The sequence below is a fragment of the Lemur catta genome, chromosome 7 (genome assembly GCF_020740605.2).
Source record: "Lemur catta isolate mLemCat1 chromosome 7, mLemCat1.pri, whole genome shotgun sequence".
Classification (NCBI taxonomy): domain Eukaryota; kingdom Metazoa; phylum Chordata; class Mammalia; order Primates; family Lemuridae; genus Lemur; species Lemur catta.
This window is the reverse complement of record NC_059134.1, coordinates 47411561-47430984: the sequence shown is the minus strand read 5'-3', so window position 1 is coordinate 47430984 and position 19424 is coordinate 47411561. Positions and strand designations below refer to the sequence as shown.

The 19424-nt window shown below is 41.7% G+C and overlaps 1 non-coding gene across 1 annotated transcript; it reads left to right on the top strand.

Annotated features, from left to right (window-relative positions):
* Window positions 1-6569: 6569 nt before the first annotated feature.
* LOC123643036 lies at window positions 6570-6676 on the top strand. The gene has a single exon (XR_006736613.1). It is a non-coding gene; the product is annotated as a U6 spliceosomal RNA (small nuclear RNA).
* The last annotated feature ends 12748 nt before the right edge of the window (window positions 6677-19424 follow it).

Genomic DNA, 19424 nt, shown 5'->3' with positions numbered 1-19424 from the left:
ACAATCAGATCATTGAGGAGAAATTAGCTGTGGCATTAGTCTCTCATGATGAACCTGTATGTGACCTTGGATCAGTCATTTGATCTCTGAACCCTCAGCTTTTCTGTAGGTAAAATTATAGGAATGATAATTCCTGTCTAGGCAACTCTTACTCTGTTGTGATGAATGTAAAAGAAAAGAATGTGTGGAGGCTAGTGGAGTTCTTCCATGGAAGGCGACTCAGCAAGTTCAATGTCTTATTATTTACAACACCTACCAAGAGTGTCATTGCTTCTAAGCTGATCTTTGCAATTTACCATCCTCATTTATTTGTGGATGCCTCAAAGGGCAATGAGGTTTGTAACCATGTCAAGTATAATATTATTGGTTTATGAAATAGTCTCAAAAACTTCTTTGTTTTATTTTTATTTATTTATTTTTTTGAGACAGAGTCTCACTCTGTTGGCCAGGCTAGAGTGCCGTGTTGTCAGCCTAGCTCACAGCAACCTCAAACTCCTGGGCTCAAGCGATCCTCCTGCCTCAGCCTCCCGAGTAGCTGGGACTACAGGCATGTGCCACCATGCCCAGCTCATTTTTTCTATATATACTTTTAGTTGTCCATATAATTTCTTTCTATTTTTTTAGTAGAGATGGGGTCTTGCTCTTACTCAGGCTGGTCTCGAACTTCTGAGCTTAAACGATCCACCTGCCTTGGCCTCCCAGAGTGCTAGGATTACAGGCGTGAGCCACCACACCTGGCCAAAAACTTCTTATTATATTGGCTTTATGATAAGACTTTGTGATTTCTTACCACTTACTTACACATGGAAGTAAATCTTTTCAGGTTAAACACCTTTCATTCTAGACAAGTTACTGAGGCAGCTGTCACTGAGAGGGTTCTGGCAAGCCTGGGTGCTCAGAGCATGCCGAGATCACAGGGCCTGTGTGTAGCTTACAGGGTTTGGAACTCTCCCATCTAACTGTGAGTTTCTTCCCCTTCAACAAGGATACTCAGAAAATATAATCAAAGACCTTCAGGCTGATCTTGAAAGCAGCCTAATTGCTTGTGACTTTGGCCAAGTTCTTAATCTTACTAAGCTTCAGTTTTCTCACTTGTTGCCTTCCCTTTCCACCTCATAGGACAATCAAGGATTAAAAGAGAGAACACAGGGTGTTTTTAAAATTGTGAAGTGTCTACTAACTAAAGGGATTGTTATGTTTAAGAGTGTGTAAAATGTTAGGATTACTTACAATGTGCATTTCAACTAAATCCTTTCAATTTATTAGAAATACCCACTTGGATTGAACAAATACTCGGGTTGAACAGAGATACGGTTTTAGTTTATTGTGGTCTCTGTGAAGAAACTAAATTTTGCAACATTGAGCAGGGCAGAGTTAAAAGTGAGGAGCCGGTTATCTCCTTACTTTGTATTATCACAAAAGAAGAAATACTTTGATATTTTCCATTAAAAAGTTTTAAATTAAAAAATAAGAAATTATAAAAGCCTTTACCAAAATTCCACTCTGAGTGCCCTAAATTTCTAACTACATCCCTTAGCAAACAGCATTTCTATGCTTACCCTTGTTGATACTTTTAAAAATCTGGACCTAGTTTCCATTCTGCAGGCAGCCCAGTCACAGAAGCCAACCAGTATTTTAAGACTGCGATGTTTACTAATGGACGTCTGGCTAGAAACAGTGTTGGCAGAATCCTGGCGGAGGCATTTACTCTCACTAATGATGTGGAACAGGGCTGCATAATTATGTCCACTTGTATTAAGTCTACCCAAGACTGTGATGTTTTGCAATGGAACCGGAAACAAACATCCCAAAAAGTCCTGGGATTTTCCTGCAAGAGGCATTATATCAGAACTGGTTCAGACTTTCCCAAAACCTTTGCCCTGCCGTTCATTTCGTTTAGGACCTTTTTCACAAAAATGACTTTACAGAGTACAGTGGATATCAGGCTGTTTTATAGAATATTTAGGGACATAAAGACAGTATATATCATATACGAACCATTCCAGGTTAGGAAAAAAACCTATCAAACGTTTCTTCGGAAACAACACCGAGTACTTTTCTTGCATTTCCTAACATATCCCAAATGTAGAAGGACACTCAATTTATACCCCATCTCCTACCCCAGGAAAGCTATTGTCAGTTATGCACTATCGTTTTCTTTTCTAGCTGTACCTGAGACTAGAAAAGTCAGCAGTTCTTCATCAATATGAAAGAAGGACAATGACATTCATTTTGACTGCCTGGACACTATTCTAGAGGAGAGTAATTTCTGTCTACTAAAAGAGATAGATTCCCAACTTAGATATGTGGGAAATCATTTGGTATTTAATAGAATTCAAATAGTGTACATAGTCCTAGAAGTGATAACTAATAAGGAGTGAGGCAAGGAAAAATGAATAACAGCGAGCTTTTAAAATGAAAATCCTTAGAATAAAGGGATAGCTGTTATTATCATGTTAGTATTACTCAGTATTAAAAATGTCAAGATATTATCATCAGATTTTTTTCCCTTCCGCCTAGTTCCTAGAGTCCAAGGAATCTTCATGCCATTTTGTGAAATAGAATGCTGCTTCAAAGATTTTAGAAGTAAATCATGAAATGAGAACACTAAAAAAGCATTAATTTCTACAGATTACTATTAAAAATCATCTTAATCCCTTATTAATAATTTAAGCACACGTTTGTCAAAATAGTCTAAAGATTTGGCTACTTTAGAAATACCTAGTATTATCTGAAACCAAATATTATGGTTATTTCAAATGGATTGGAACTTGGATCTGGGGTAAGAAAAGATCCTATGTCGTCCCTCCCTCCCTCCCTTCTTTCCTTCCCTCCTTCTATTTATCCTTCCTTTTTCCACACTTCTGGCCTTTTGGTGCTCCTTATCTAGGGCAACATTTCAGTGGAAGGAGTTCAGGAAACAATATGCTAACACGTTTGTGTGGTGGCATTTAAATATGGAGCTGTATTTGCAAGGCAAGATGCTGTAGCTGCTGCTGCTCCCAGACAGCCTGTATCAAAATGTTTGTCCTTCAATTGTTGATGCAGATGCAGAGATTATCCCTTTAATCTTTAACACCGTCAAAGTTAATATATACCCTTTACTTTTCAACATTGTCAGTGTTAATACAAACCTTTTAATTTTTAACATTTTTAAAGTTAATATAAACCCCATTAATGCTTCTCAGCTGATCAAACACAGGAATGATCACTATGAACCAGTTGTATCCATAGTTTTTCCAGGCAGTAGCCAGTAAATTTTTTTTGATACGATGTTGTCAATAGCCATAGTGGTAACTACCCATGGTTATAGCATTATTTGTATACAAAGTAATTTCACCCTTAAGACCTCATTTGAGACTCTCTTAGACCACTGCTCACCACTCCAGATGTCTTCTCTAATTGCCTCTGCCATTTGTGACCTGTGCTCTGTGCTGCTGCTCCCTCTCCCCTGGGTCATTCCCTAGATGTGCATCAACTGCCCCTTCTTTCTGCCAAGTAGAGTTAACACAGGCTATTATGTATGATAGACTTTACTAAGTGTATTAGTGCCCTAGGGCTGTCATAACAAAGTACCACCAACTGAGTGGCTTAAACTACAAAAATTTATTGTCTCACAGTTCTGGAGCTTAGAAGTCCAAAATCGAGGGATCGGCAGGCTTATTCCTTCTGAGGGCTGTGAGAGAAGGATCTGCTCCTGGCCTTTCTCTTCAACTTGTAGACGGCTATAATCTCCTTATGTCTCTTGACATCATTTTCCCCTCTAATTTTATGTGTTTCTGTGTCCAAATTGCCACTTCTATAAATACACCAGTCATATTGGATTAGGGCCCACCCTAATGACCTCTTTTTAACTTGATTATCTCTATCAAGACCCTACCTTCAATTAAAGTCACATTCTGAGGTACTAAGGGCTAGGACTCCAACATATCTTTTTAGGGGGACATAATTCAACCCATAAAACTAAGCCTTAAAGATAACAAATGGGAAACACAATTTAAAAAAGAAGAATTTAGGTGGGGCATGGTGGCTCACACCTGTAATCCCAGCACTTTGGGAGACCGAGGTGGAAGGATTGCTTGAGCCCAGGAGTTGGAGACTAGCCTGGGCAATATGGCAAGATCCCATCTCTACAAAAAATAAAAAGTTAGCTAGGCATGGTGGCACATACCTGTAGTCCCAGCTACTTGGGAGGCTGAGGTGGGAGGATCACTTGAGTCCAGGCATTCAAGGCTACAGTGAGCTATGATCACACCACTGTACTCCAGCCTGGATGAGTGAGTGAGACCCTGTCTCTAAAAAGAAAGGAAAAGAGGAATTTAAATGGAATCTCAAGTGTCATTATCCTGGAATCCACTGGCCATGCCTGGTACACAGCCCAATTGTTTCCCTCCTTATGTCCAATGTGCTACCATGTTTCTGGGGCCAGCTCATCTCCCTGGATGAAAACCTGGTAATGCCCATCACTTTCTTCCTGTGATGGTTAATTGTATGTGTCAACTTGACTGGGCCACTGGGTGCCCACATATTTGGCCAAATAGTCTGGGTGTTTCTGTGAGGGTATTTTTGGATGAGTTTAATATTTAATATAATACACTGAGCAATGTGGATTGCTTTTTAATACGTGGGTGGGCCTTATCCAACCAATTGAAGGCCTGAATAGAACAAAAGGCTGACCCTCCCTGGAGTAAGAGAGAATCCTTTTGCCTGACAGGAATTCAGCTGGGAACTCATTTCTTCCTAGTTCTACAGCAGCTTCCAGCTTCAGGACTCAAACTGGCACATAAACTCTGCAGGTTTTGTATTTGCCAGCCTTCATAGTCATGTGAGCCAATTCCTTACAATAAATCTCTCCCCCTCTCTTTGTCTCTCTATTTCTCTGGAGAACCCTGAGTAATTCACTCCCTAAGACCAGGTCCCACTTAATGAAGAAAAATCAAAAACCACGTAAGTATCCTTTCAGATAGCAACCTATCGGCCTCAGAGCCAGCCCTTTACCTTACTTAACACAATACTCAACACCCCTAATCTGAAGCCCCTACATCTGGGTTAGGCCTCTGGTTTTCAGTCATCTTTTTATGACTAAAAATGCCCCACCTCATTGATATTTCTGAAAATAATGCAAGAGCGGCCTGCCCCAAAGTCAATTCCAGCTGCCAGTCTTATTGTACTCATGGATTGAAAAATACTGAGATCCAAATGCAGAGCACTCTGCTACATGCACAAAACTACTCACATATCTTTGCATACACGTCAAACTATTGAGGACTTTCTCAAATTCTCCTTATCTGATTTCGTTTACGGCTTTTCATGTGACGTTATATATAATAACTGTCTGTCTTTTTTTTTTTTTTTTTTTTTTTAGACAGCATCTCGCTCTGTTGCCCGGGCTAGAGTGACATGGCATCAGCCTAGCTCACAGCAACCTCAAACTCCTGGGCTCAAGCAATCCTTCTGCCTCAGCCTCCTGAGTAGCTGGGACTACAGGCATGTGCCACCATACCCAGCTAATTTTTTTCTATATATTTTTAGCTGTCCAGATCATTTCTTTCTATCTTTTTTAGTAGAGACAGGGTCTCACTCTTGCTCAGGCTGGTCTCGAACTCCTGACCTCAAGTGATCCTCCCACCTCGGCCTCCCAGAGTGCTAGGATTACAGGCGTGAGCCACCGCGCCTGGCCAATAACTGTCTTTTATAGCTTAATATTGCATGTATGTGACTTTGTAAGGAATTAGCCTTGTCTAATTAACACTCAATACAAAGCCCTTCAAAGTTTTAACAGATCAGACCTGAACCTAATCAGTCTTAAAAGAGTGTTTCCAGGCTAGAAGAGGCTAAACCACTCCCCTGGCTCTGTGCCCCGACTTTCGTCTCCACTTTTGGGTTTCTATTTTCCAGGTTCTCTATGTCACCACATCACCTATTCACCCCTATCCCAAGGCTGTATCGTTCTCCTTTAAAAATTTCAACGTGGACAAAAAAATATTTTCCCTTGGCACGATTGAGACAGGCTGGTATTTTCAAGAACAGCTTTACTAAACAGGAGGGAAAACAAAAAAGAAATAATTATAGAAAACATACACAGTATAAAAATAGCCAAGTTTCCAACTGTAGGTTTCTGTTTCTAAAAATTCCATTTGAAGCAGGAAAGCTTTACTGGGCCTCAATCTCATTTACCGTTAGTCTACCACATCCCTTAATTTTGCTATATCCTGTCTCCCCTACCACCAACACCTCACCCATCCCTGTTGTGATCTTGAGCCACTATCTTGATTTTTCAAACTCATATCTCAAAGAAAAGAAACACCCAAGAACTTACTTTGAAAACTAAACTTACTTTTTATTCTCCTAATATAAAATGTCCTAGACTCACAAAGAGCCGCCAAAATGCTGGCTTACAAGAGATTTTCAAGTTTTGATATTTAAGATCCACTGGGTTTCAAATATTAGCCCTTCTCAATACTGGTATTAAACCAGCATAAACCAAAGTGTATTCTAGGAAATTATTCCTAGGATAACAAATATTCTTCACAAAGGCAGGTAGGATTCTGTGGTCAAATAAATTTGAGGTGCTCACTTCGGCAGCACATATACTAAAATTGGAACGATACAGAGAAGATTAGCATGGCCCCTGTGCAAGGATGACACACAAATTCGTGAAGCGTTCCATATTTATAAAAAAATAAAAATAAATAAATGAATTTGAGGAGCGTTGGGTTAATCTAAGTTTCATAATTTTCTCCACTGCATGATTTCTCAGACATTTTTATTCAGTCAACAAATATTTATTGCACACTTGTAATGTGTCAGGCACTGCTCTACGTGCTGAGGAAACTCTGGTGAAGAATGAACAGAACAGATTAGATCCTTGTGCTGCCCTCATGGAATTTACTTCCTAGGTGGAGTTCACCAGAAAAGGTAGACAAACAAAATCATTTCAAATAGTGGTATGGACTTTGAAGACCTTAAGGGGCAATGTTATAGAGAGTGACTGGCAGTGGGGAAGCCAGGCAGGCAGAGGGAACAGTGAGTCCAAAGACTAGGCAAGAAAAAGCTTGGCATGTTGGAAGAAGAGAAAGGAGCTTCTGTGGCCAGAGCTGAGTAACTGAGGGGGAAAGTGTATGTGATGAGGTATGATCTTAGAGGTCATGGTAAGAAAAAAAGAGGTTATTGTTGGCACAATGGGAAGCAATTTGAAAGGTTTTAAGCCTTGGCATATTTGGATTTGCCATTTGAAAAAGAAAAGTCTCCTTGGATGTTCGTGGTAAATAAAATTTAGGGGCCAAGATTACAAGTGGAAACCAGTTAGGAGGCTCTTGCGCTAGTTCCTCTGAGAGATGATAGGCGTGTCAGTGCAGAGAGAGAGAGAAGTCAATGGCTTCAGCACGTGCTTGAGGAGTAGAGACAGCAGGACTTCCTGATGGGTTAATGTGGGAAATAGAGGCCAGATAGAGGACAGTGATGACATCTAGCTTTGGGGCCTGAGCAATTAAATACACAGTGGTGTATCGACCCAGCAGGGATAGACTAGGGAAGCAAAGGCTTAAAGGGGTGAAGGAAATTAAGAGACTGTCTTATCTATGTTAAGTTCAAGATACCTACATGTGTAAGAGGTGCTATCAAATACACAGATTTTACTTACATGTATGAGTCTGGAGCCTAGGAGAAAGCTTTGAGACATAGACAGAAATTGGGAAATCATTAGCACACAGAAGACATTAAAGTCATAGAACTGGATGAGATCACTTAGGTAGAGTAGAGAGGAGCTAAGGCCCAAAGCCAAGCCCTGAGGCACTTCAATTAGAAAGCTGGCACAGAGGAGGAGCCAGCAGAGGACCCCTTCTAACATGTTCCTGTGCATTGTGACTCTGTAAGACGCAGATACAGAATACAGCATCTCCCCAATTTATTTGACTTTAGAAACTTTGTCATATAGCATCTCCCAGGGCTAGGGTTCCAAGGAAAATATTTTGAGAAATACTGTACCCTTCTAGCTACACTCCACTGTGGCATAATACCTTAACTTCTCGGGTGACCTAGGCTAGTCCTTTCTCTCCAAGCAGAGAGGTGTTTCACTAAAGCCCGTCCATCTCTAAACAAAACACTGCCCTGATGATCCAGGCCCAAAAATATGCCTGCAGGAAGTGCACACATGCCAAATGCAGTGAGGAGGAAACCAGGGCTGTCCCGCTACAGCCTCGCTGAGCCCAACCTCGAATGCTGGCAGGTTTTAGCTTTTTCTTTATAGTCATTATAATATTTTGGTGGCGGAGTAAGATTGAAGGTCTGGAGAGAGGCCCAGGAAGTAAATGCTCTTTTATTTTTGGTGAAGTATGTAACTTTGTTCAGGACATTAGCATTTGGTTGTTTCTACGTATATACACTATGCCAGAGTGTCATCTGATGCTCCATAAAGAGTTAAAGGTTATTTTTTTCTATTTTCTAGTTAGTGCTTTTTTTTTTTTTTTTTTTTTTTTTGAGACAGAGTCTCGCTGTGTTGCCCGGGCTACAGTGAGTGCCGTGGCGTCAGCCTAGCTCACAGCAACCTCAAACTCCTGGGCTCAAGCGATCCTCCTGCCTCAGCCTTCCAAGTAGCTGGGACTACAGGCATGCGCCACCATGCCCGGCTAATTTTTTCTATATATATATTTTAGTTGACCAGATAATTTCTTTCTATTTTTAGTAGAGACGGGGTCTCGCTCTGGCTGAGGCTGGTCTCGAACTCCTGACCTCGAGCGATCCACCCGCCTCGGCCTCCCAGAGTGCTAGGATTACAGGCGTGAGCCACCGCGCCCGGCCAGTGGATTTTTTTGTTTGTTTTTCATTTTGTTTGTTTGTTTGCTTTTGGTTATAAGGAACAGAAAACTCACTCAGAGGCCCATAAGTAAAAAATGTATGAGGGGATCCCTGGAAGGGAAGTCATCTGGTGCCAGGAATTTGCCTGATCTGAGGCAGCACTAGGGGCAGGTTTCTCTCTAGGACACGTTTTCCCTCCTCTCTCCTTCCTTCCTCCTCTCCCTCTCTCTCTGTCTCTCTCTCTCACACACACACATAGAGGCTCAGAGGCTCTGTAGTTTTTCTCTCATAGTATCTGAGACCTCTCACATTTTATAGTTATATACTAAGAAATAATAAAATCCTCTATGTTTGAATAGACACAATAGACACAATCTAAGCGGACCACACAGAAAGTCTTGAAGGTTTGCTTTATAAACGAGGAGCCCAAGGCCCGGGGAGAAGAGACATGACCCAGTGGAAGGAGCCCTAGATAGCTCTGGTAAACCTGATTTCTGCTCCTGTGTGATTATAGGCAGGTGGCTTCATCTGGGCTTCAAATCCTCTTCTGCAAGGAAAAGCAATTGGTTAGGGATGGCTGATCTTCAAGATGAATCTCACAGTGTGACTTGGCTGTGGTCATAGAGCTGGGTGGGTCATGGCTGAACAGGTATCACATCTATCACCTGGTCCAGTGTTTTGTTTTGTCTCCTCATACCACACTCCATTTCCATTTTTTGTTTTTTTAATCCCAACCCATTTTTCTCATCTATTTGGATTTCTATGGAAACACTGCAGGAAGGCCACATGATGCACAACTATTTTGTATCCATAATAATTAAAAATGAAAAAATTAAAAAAAAAGAAGGCAACATGTTGTACTGAAAAAAGTATAAGCTTTGAAACCAAAGAGACCTGGGTTTGGATCTATGTCCACTTTCAGTTCTATAATCTTAAACCAGTTGCTTAACCCTTTCTCAGTCTCACTTTTTTTATCTGTGAGACAGGTGTATATAACACCTACCCCATAGGGTTGCTGATCAGATTGAGACCATGACTATAAAGAATTATGGACATAGTATGTACAAACATTCCATCTCACACTTCACATCTCCTTACCTCTTAATTATTTGGGGAGATAAGGAATTACAGCAAATTGTTCATGAACCAAGATGGGAGTGAGGCATGTGATGGCTTCATTTTCGGTATAAGTAACATCTATTAGCCGGGCGCGGTGGCTCACACCTGTAATCCTAGCACTCTGGGAGGCCGAGGCGGGTGGATCGTTTGAGCTCAGGAGTTCGAGACCTGCCTGAGCAAGAGTGAGACCCCATCTCTACTAAAAATAGAAAGAAATTATATGGACAACTAAAAATATATATAGAAAAAATTAGCTGGGCATGGTGGCACATGCCTGTAGTCCCAGCTACTTGGAAGGCTGAGGCAGGAGGATTGCTTAAGCCCAGGAGTTTGAGGTTGCTGTGAGCTAGGCTGACACCACGGCACTCTAGCCTGGGCAACAGAGTGAGACTCTGTCTCAATAAATAAATAAATAAATAAGTAAGTAACATCTATCAGGAAAATATTTTAGTTCAATTCCTCTGTTGATTTTTCAAAATATTAGTCCACATTCCTTCTTCAGAAAGCACACATTCTGAATATAATTGAATCTTTTTTAAGGATTGAAGATCTTGCCATGCCTCAGGTTTATTATTCCAAACTTGAATTCAAATTATTCAGCTGCTTGGAAAAACATGCACAAGGTGCAAAACTTAGTTGGAATGTGTTGAACTCAGGAAATCTCTAGAAGTTTGTTGTTTGTTTTGAATTGAAATCCTTGTTAACAATTTCTTTGTGGTTCAGACTTCTAAATAGTGCAAACATTCCATTTATAGTTGAGGATCTTGGATACTGTGCTCTGATTAAACAAATGATCAACATATTTTTTTTTAATGCATGCCTACTTCGTTGAAGGACCTGAACCAGGCACCATTTTGGACATGAGAAAATATAAAAATTAGTTTGAGGCCTTTAGGACTATATACTCTCATTGATGAGGCAAATCATAAACTTAGAAGGAGCTACAACAGGAGCAAAACAAATGAGAGAAGGCTTTAGAAAGAAGGCAGTACTTGAAATGGGACTTGACCCATGGTAGGATTTGGACTAGCAGTCCTTGGCGATAGGAGGAATATTTGATGAGGAAGGATCTTTAAAGCAGAGAAACTACTTTATTAAGTGCATGGGGATGAGAAAGATTGGGGTACATCAAAGGGACTTTAAGTTGTTCATTTCAGAGATAATTAGTGCTAACACAGATATATAGTTGGGACATTCCTAGTTTTTCACTATATGTACTAAATATCCAGATGTCTTGAAATATGTTGCTTAGGCCCTTGTGATTATGGGAAACTGTGATCTGCTGTGCATTAGTTTATCTCTGCGGGCTGATGATACATAGGTCACAAGACAAATCACAGGGCTTCCAATCTGACTGCTGTTAGAGACCTAAACCTATCTATAGGACATCAGATAGCTGGTGCTCCAGAGACAGCCCTACTAGGACTCATTCTCCTTTCTAGAAAACCTTTAAGAACCATGGGATAGGTCCCGAGTTTGCACACCCATGGCTTGCCCCTCCTTAAACATCTCAACCCAGGACCGTGGAGGAGGGAGAGGCCAGGTTTCTCTAATCTTCCCTCCACTGGCCTCACCTGCTCCTTGTTTGCAAGCCCCACCCTGTACCCATTCCCATCCTGCACTGGCTCCTTAAAAACAAGGGCCTGGTCACTATTAAGAGTCTGAACATGTGGGTCAGGTGTGGTGGTTCATGCCTGTAATCCTAGCACTCTGGGAGGCCGAGGTGGGAGGATTGCTTGAGCTCAGGAGTTCCAGACTAGCATAAGCAAAAGCGAGACCTTGTCTCTACTAAAAATAGAAGTTAGCTAGGCGTGGTGGTGCATGCCCATAGTCCCAGCTACTGGGGAGACTGACGCAGGAGGATCGCTTGAGCCCATGAGTTTGAGGTTGCAGTGAGCTATGATGATGCCACTGCACTCTATTGCAGGTGACACTCCAAGCATTCACATGGTAGCCTCAGAAAACAGTTATCTGCCCTTACTAGAAAAATCTCACTACTTAGAAACTCTTACTACTTCGAAAATCATGGCATTTTCAAACCAAATGGAGATAAAAGTCATTGTCCAAACTTTGTATGTGCACAGGGCCACGCCCTCAGGTGGTGTTCGTTCAATGGACATCTTTGTGATGCAAGGTCAGGACCTGACATGATATCAACGTGATTTGATTTAAACCATTATCCTGCACTGTTTCCTCCCAGAAGTGTCACTGCCTCTCTCCAACCCCACCATTGTTAAGAAGTGGGCAGACACTTAGAGTTGAGGCACACAGAACAAGGAAATGTACTTGCCTGTAAATATGTCCCTGTGAAGTCTTCCTGCGTTGAAGCTAAAAGCAGCTCTCATGCAACAGATAAAACTTGTTTTCTGAAGTCTTCTATTCGTTTTTTTACCCTTCCCCCAGGTTTCTAACATTGTCTGCTGATTATCCCGGGCCTCTGTTAAAACTCATCCAGTGTGGAAAACATCCAGGCTTTCAGTTCAGTATCTCCTTTCCTTCCCCTTTTAAATGAAGGGTAGTGAGATGTAGTTGAAAAGGGTAAAGGCCTTAGAATCAAATTAGTCTGAGACCCAGCTCCTCCACTTATTGATGGAACCTCAGTTTCTATTATCTGCTAAATGGAGATAATACTTATCGCCTACCTCTAGTAATTACCCCCGAGTCCTTCACCAGCAAGGACAATGCATTCTTTATTCTTCTTTTCATGTTACACCGATCAGTACATAGCATGCAGCAGGCACTTGACACATGCCTCTGGAGTGAAATTGAACCGACTTTATATATAATCTTGCATGGATCATGAAATGCGGAATGTTTGGACTAAAAGGAACTCAAAGACCTATCCAGTTCAGTGTCAGCAAACATGAAGCAGATGCGACTTTCTCCCCACTTCTCTGCTAAATAGAAATGACTAAATCGTCACTCTATTCTTTCCAGCTGAGTGTCTTTCCTGACATGAGCTTCACAATCTTCAGCCGGGCTCCCTAGGAGGTCACTGCCATTAGATTGAAATTGTCACTGGTGAAAAAAAACTTATGTGCCATTCTGGATTGCATGTAACTTGCACATTATTACTGAAAAAATCCAGACCTAGAGAGCTGATATGATTTGGCCAAGGTCACAGAACTAATTGCAAGGTGAGTTGGAAATAGAATACAATCAGCCCTCCACATCGGTGTATTTGGAATCAGAGAATTAACCAACCACAGATCAAAAATATTTGGAAAAGAAACCAATAAAAGTAACAACCCAATGATTAAAAAATACAAATTTAAAAATACAGTGTAACAACTGTTTACATGGCATTTACATTGTATCAGGTATTGTAAGTAATCTAGAGATGATTTAAAGTATAGGGGAGGATATGTGTAGGTTATATACAAATACTACACCATTTTATATGAGGGACTTGAGTGTCTGCTAATTTTGGTATCCACGTTGGGGGGAGTCCTGGAACCAATTCCCCCCACACCCATATGTCTCCATGCTCTCCATCCAGTGCTCTATCCACAACTTACCATTTGCATTCTAACAGAAGTCTCAATGCGTTTAGGCCAAGGAGTGAGCACTGGAGGAAATTTCTAGCAAGGACAAATGAGTGCTTTGGGTGAAAAGGAGGTGGACAAGAGGGCTTTAGGGTCTTTTTGGTATTTCAGAAGGCAAGTCGATTATTCAACACACTTTCACTCAAGGCCTCTTCCAGGCAAAGGTAAAAGGCCCAGAGGCATAGGTGGATAAAATGAGGACTCTGCCCCAGGGCTTATAAACAAACAGTTAAAAAAAAAAAAACCAGGGTGATAAGTGAGCTAACAGAGATATGCTTAGAGCTCTGTAAGGACAAGAGGGCATGACCACTCATTGCCCAAAGGTCACAGAGGGCTTAACTGAGGAAGTAACTTCTGAGCTGACCCTTTCAAGAAGAGTCGTAATTGTCCCAGGCAATGAAGATGGGGAAGAATGTTCCATCAGAAGGAACTGTGTGTACAAAGGCACAGGGCTAGGAGAGAGCCTGGCATGTATAGGAAACAGCAAAGAGTTCTACGTGGGAGGAGCTTCAGGAGTGTGGTGAATGAGGGAGCAGAAGACAGGGGAGCGAGGGCAATGTCAGGAGAGGGATCTGCAGAGAGCAGCCAAAGCAGCCTGCCTTGAAGGAGTCTACAAAGGCCAATACGACATATGCACAAATCATTATATCACATGATAGAATAACCCAGTGCTTTTCTGAGGGTCACAGGAAGTGCAGGGGAGCTCAGAGAAATGACTTCCTACTGGGGGTTAAGGATCATGTCACTGATAAGTCAGGCAGGGTTTAAATTGGTCCTTTTCTACTACTGGAATTCAAGTAGAAGTGAAAGAACTGCAGTATAATTACCTGCCCAGGCCTGTTCTCTTTGAGTCATATCTTTACCCTAATAGACCTGATCCTAAATCCCAACATACTGCCCAGCGGGGTGCCCATTCCCATTACATAATGTGTTGGTCAGTTTTCTTCTCCACTCTGTTACCCGATGTCTACATCAGTGCCTGACACCCAGCAGGTGCTGAATAAATATTTGTGGAATCAGTCTCTTAAAGGATGAATTTTTATCATGGCAACTACACACTCTGGATTTTTTTTTTTTTTAGTGTCTTTAAAATATTCTGTACCTTAGTTGCCATTAGGACAACTGTATTTGTCATGCATCTGGATTTCTGACTTAGAAAATATGGTAACAGAACACACAGACACACATAGAAAAGCTTCATTCTCAGCTACAGTGTTTGGGAGGGAGGTGGGAAAGAAGTGTGGTGTAGTAAGAGCACACCGCTTCGGGCTGGGGGCCTCAGCCGCTCCTTGCTGCAGGGTTGGCTGCCCATGCAGTCTCACACCAGGGAAGCTCCTTCTTCTTCTTCTTTGCTCACTCAACACGCAGGCTTTGAGAATCTTGGGTGAAGGTGGAAGGCATTAGCATCTTGGAAAGGATGAAGCTGGGGTGCTTGTGGCCTTGTTTGATTCTTTCCAGAGCTCTGGCTGCTCTATTAGGAGAGCAAACCACTTCCATAAGGGATGAAAGAGCCTGCTGCTTCTAAATCTTAGCATCTGCCTGACACTGCTTGGAACGTAACATTTCGTGTGCTTGATTTTTACAGTCAAATGGATCATCAGTGAAAGTCATTATCAACTCTACACGTTCTATTTTTTTTAAAAACAACATTCCATTTATGTTTAATTTTATGTTCAGATGTCAAAAGTATTGGGTACACATAGATTGTTTTTTTTTTTTTTGAGTTGAGGAAGAGGCTTGCTTTATATTCTGACTTTTTGCAGTTTCTCTATCTCTTCTTGAAAATTTTGAATCCCTTCTGTATTTAGAAAACAATAGAGAAGGCTGTCTTTCTTAATGGTTTCACCATCCTAATGAAAGCCTTTAGAATTCTCTCCTCCATTTCTTTCACCACTCCATTCTAGAATCCTCTTGATTCTGTTCCCCAATTATTCTCACATGTATCCCCTCTTGTCCAGCACCTTAATTGAGGCTCTCAAACTGGGTTATCCTAACAGCCTTTTAACCAATCTTCCTGACTCCAAGATCTACTTATCAGGTCAGTCTTTGCACTGCTACCAAGCTGATCTCCTTAATACACACATTAGTCTATAGCACTCTCTTCCTCTGCAGGCAGCTCCTTATAACACAGGGTATGAAATGTAAAATTCTTAGCATGGTATTCAAGGCCACATTGAATCTTGACAATACTTTATCAGCCAATCTTTGGAAATGAAAAGTAAGTGGAAGAAAAATAAATTTATAAAATAAACTGATATATTACATAAAAACTGTTTTCCAAAACTCCACTGCAAAAAGTATATGTTTGTGTGTGTATGCGAGTGTGTGTATACATGTAGATAGAGATATGTGTACATATGCACACAGTGCTGTAAGTAGTTATTAGGGTTTCTAGGCAAGCCCATAATCTGTAAGCAATCTACTGTGCACATGCAATAAAACATTACTCTGCGATGCCAATAAATGAAACAGGAAACCCACTAAAATTTAAAGCAATTTTTAAGAAATATATCTTGACCACTGGCCCTTGAGGTGACAAGATGGACAGATAACTCCCTTTGTCATTATAGCTAACATTTATGATGTGCTTATAGTATATTAGGCCATGTTCTAAGAGCTTGCACACATTAGCTTTGTAAGTATTTGCTCTCACAACAACTTTATCAAATAGATACTATTTCCCCATTTATAAACAATGTACACATGCATCAAAACATCACATTTTACCCCACAGTTATGGACGATTATCATGTGCCAATTAAAAATAAAAACAATAAAACAATAAAAGTCCCCACTTTCAATGACAACGCTTTATTGAGAGCCATTGGAGATTCTCAGGAAGCATCGGGGCCATTGAACAGTGGAGGATGCACAGGAAGTGTTTGAAGCTATCAGTACCAGAAAGCCTGGGGAACAAAACTGGGTCAGGAGAGCATATTGGGTATACTATGTTTTGTTGAGGTAATTTTAATACCAGTAATATTTCAATATTCATAATTAATTCATTACTATAAAGAATAAACTATTACATTTTTCAGCTTTTAAAAAAGCATCAGGTAATTTGCGCAAGTAATCTCTCTAATATCAGGGTGCAGTGAGGGTCAGATGGGGGAATTCAAGAACAGGGCTGGAGACCAATGTGGTGAGAGATGGTAAAGCCTAGAAATGGGGTAAGGTTTTTGCCCATATCATTCATTCTTTTTTTAAAAATGATAGTCTATTGGCTTGATTTTTTAGGGTCAAAGTATCTATGCCAGCAAAAGAAAAACATATTACTTGAGAGGGGCGTGCAGGAGGAAGAGGTTAACCAGTGAGGGCTAACCGCAGCCTGCCTGGGGCAGAAGCAGAAAGAATCTTCAGGCCAAGTGATAGAAGGGAAGTCTCTTTCTGCCCTGGTTATCGGAAAGGTCAAAGAATCAAAACACCACTTTCGCAATGGATGATTTTACAAAACTGCAGGAGGTGTGACAAGACTTGAAAGAGAGGACACATTTTTGAAACATCTTCATGTAGTGTCTTCTTGTTTTGAAGTATTTCCCATCTGAAAATTGGGATTATTTGGTGAAGGGGCATCATCTCTGGTACAAAGACAAATACCAAGACAAATCTTGTAGGTCAAGAAAAATATTGTGAGGAAATTGGGATACAGAACCAGGTTCAAATCCAGGCTCTATCACTTGCAAGTTGTGTATTTTCAGGCAAATTTCAACCATCTCTGAACCTCAGTTCCTTTATTAATCAAAGGGGAATAATATTACCAACTAAATCTTCAGATCGTTATGGGCTTTAAATTGTGCTTCAGCTAGTCAGCATTCAGTAAATATTCATCAAATAGCAGGAGTGCTTAGTGGGATTACAGTTGATTCTTTATTTTACTTCTCTGCATTTCTTAAATTTTCTACCATGAACATATGCTGCGTTTTTGTAAGTAGAAACAAAGACAATAAAACTCATTCTTTTTAACAATGACAGGCATAATTTCTCATATTTTCACATTTACTCTTCCCACCTTTGTCTTTTCATGTCTCTTCCTGCTGTATAAAGCATGAGCCCTTCTATGCAGTGATATTCAGAAGACCCCATGGAGTAACAGTTACTCTCTATTCTCCGGCACAGCGTGATTGGGGTCAGCCGACTGTACCCAGCCTGTGCCTGCAGCACTGAAATGAGGCTGAGATCAGAGTGGCAGCTCAGTGTCCACCGGGAGCTCTGTTCTCTGTTACATATCGATTCCCATCCCGCCATGCCCACAGTCTGACACTCAGCAGGATGCTCCCAGCCATCCCCAGTCCTCAGACAGCTCCATTTTTCCTCCTCCTAGGTTCATTTATTCAGCACCAAGGCCTGGAGACCCCGACACGGGCTGCAGGAGTCAAGCCTGCAGCTGGTCTTTGGAAACCAGGGAGAGTGTGGGCGAGTGCATTAAATGAAGCAAAGCTCTGGCAGGAAACCAGCTTCTAATCTTGAAGCTTCCCCTGGTTCTCCTCTTTTCTTTATAATTTTAGGTTTGTGGGTCCCGGATCTCCATTTTTGCCTTCTGGAGCTGATTTAGGTATAGGAGAAATGACGGATGTAGGGATTTAGGGCTGAGTTAGTCCAGCCCCACAAAGCTCTGTAGCATCAGGGAGTCTAACCTGAGGCTCTGTCACTTGGAAGGTGCCTGGTCTGCCCGTCCCTCTCATGCAGGGGGCCTGTTCTCAGAGTCCCAGAGGCAGGGGAAGAGCCAGAGGGCCAGGATCTTTCTGAGTGTGGGGGCTTTGGGAGTGCAAGGTGCAGTTCATCAGCTTCCTCTCAAACCCACTCCGGCTAGTGTGTTCCCATCTCAGTAAGCTGCCGTCCACGCAACGGCCTAAGTCAGAAATCTAGGAGTTGCCCTGGGCCACTTTCCCTCCTTCATGTGCCACATCCAACTACACATACAATCCTATTTTCTCCTTTAAAATGGCCCGTGAAGTCATCCACCTCTCTTCCATTTCCACTGCTACTACCTAGCTGAGACAAACATGCTCTTCTGCCTCTATCACTGGTATCCCCAAAATAAGACAGTTGTTTGAAGGCCAGGCAGCCCCAAATGACAGCAAGAGAGAAAGGAACATGTAAAGGTCACACAGTCAATGACAGACAGATCCAGAGGGGAGCCCAGGCTTCCTGATTCCCAGTCCAGCTCTCCTCCTGGACAGCTCCATATTGCACGTGTTCATCATTCAGTGCACTGTATCAAGCCCCTGATGGGTACCAACACAGTGCTAGACACAATCATTTATCTCCCTCTGGGGTTTCTCCATTGCCACCTCTGGGGGTGGCTCATATTGGATGATGGTTTTCTGCCTGATTATTTATGTCCCCTCACTCCTGCATGTCCTTAATCACAGAGTAGGGCATCTCTCAGGCCCCTGCTGGTCCTTTCTTGCCAGCATTCCCCAGGTGGGCTTCTGCATGGTTTGCTCACAAGCAGCTTCTGAGCTAGTGAGGCTAAGAGAAAATACACACATTAAGGCACTTCTCCGGAGGGAAAAAACTCTACATGAGTCTAACACTTCAACCACAAATAAGTGGAAATATTTCCCTCTAGACTAAACTTCTCTACATAGGAAAGGGGAACAGGGAGGTTGCTCGGGTTCAGTTTTTGTTCCTGTTGCACTCCATGACTTCTTGGGAAGGAGAAGTTCAGCGTAAAAGTTTCCAGCATATCCGGGAGTCCACTGATTCATTTAGTGTGTGTTAATAAAGGTGTGCTATGTGCCAGGCATGGGGATGGGTGCTGGGAACACTGTGCCGTGTCACCTAGACAGAGATCCTGCCCTAGATGATCTTATCAGCTAACACAATCTGACCTAATCTATGACCTAGTTTCCATTTATTTATTTGTTTGTGTGTTTATTTATTGAGACAGTGTCTCAGTATGTTGCTCAGGCTGGGCTCAAGCGATCCTCCCACTTCAGCTACCCAAGTAGCTGGGATTTC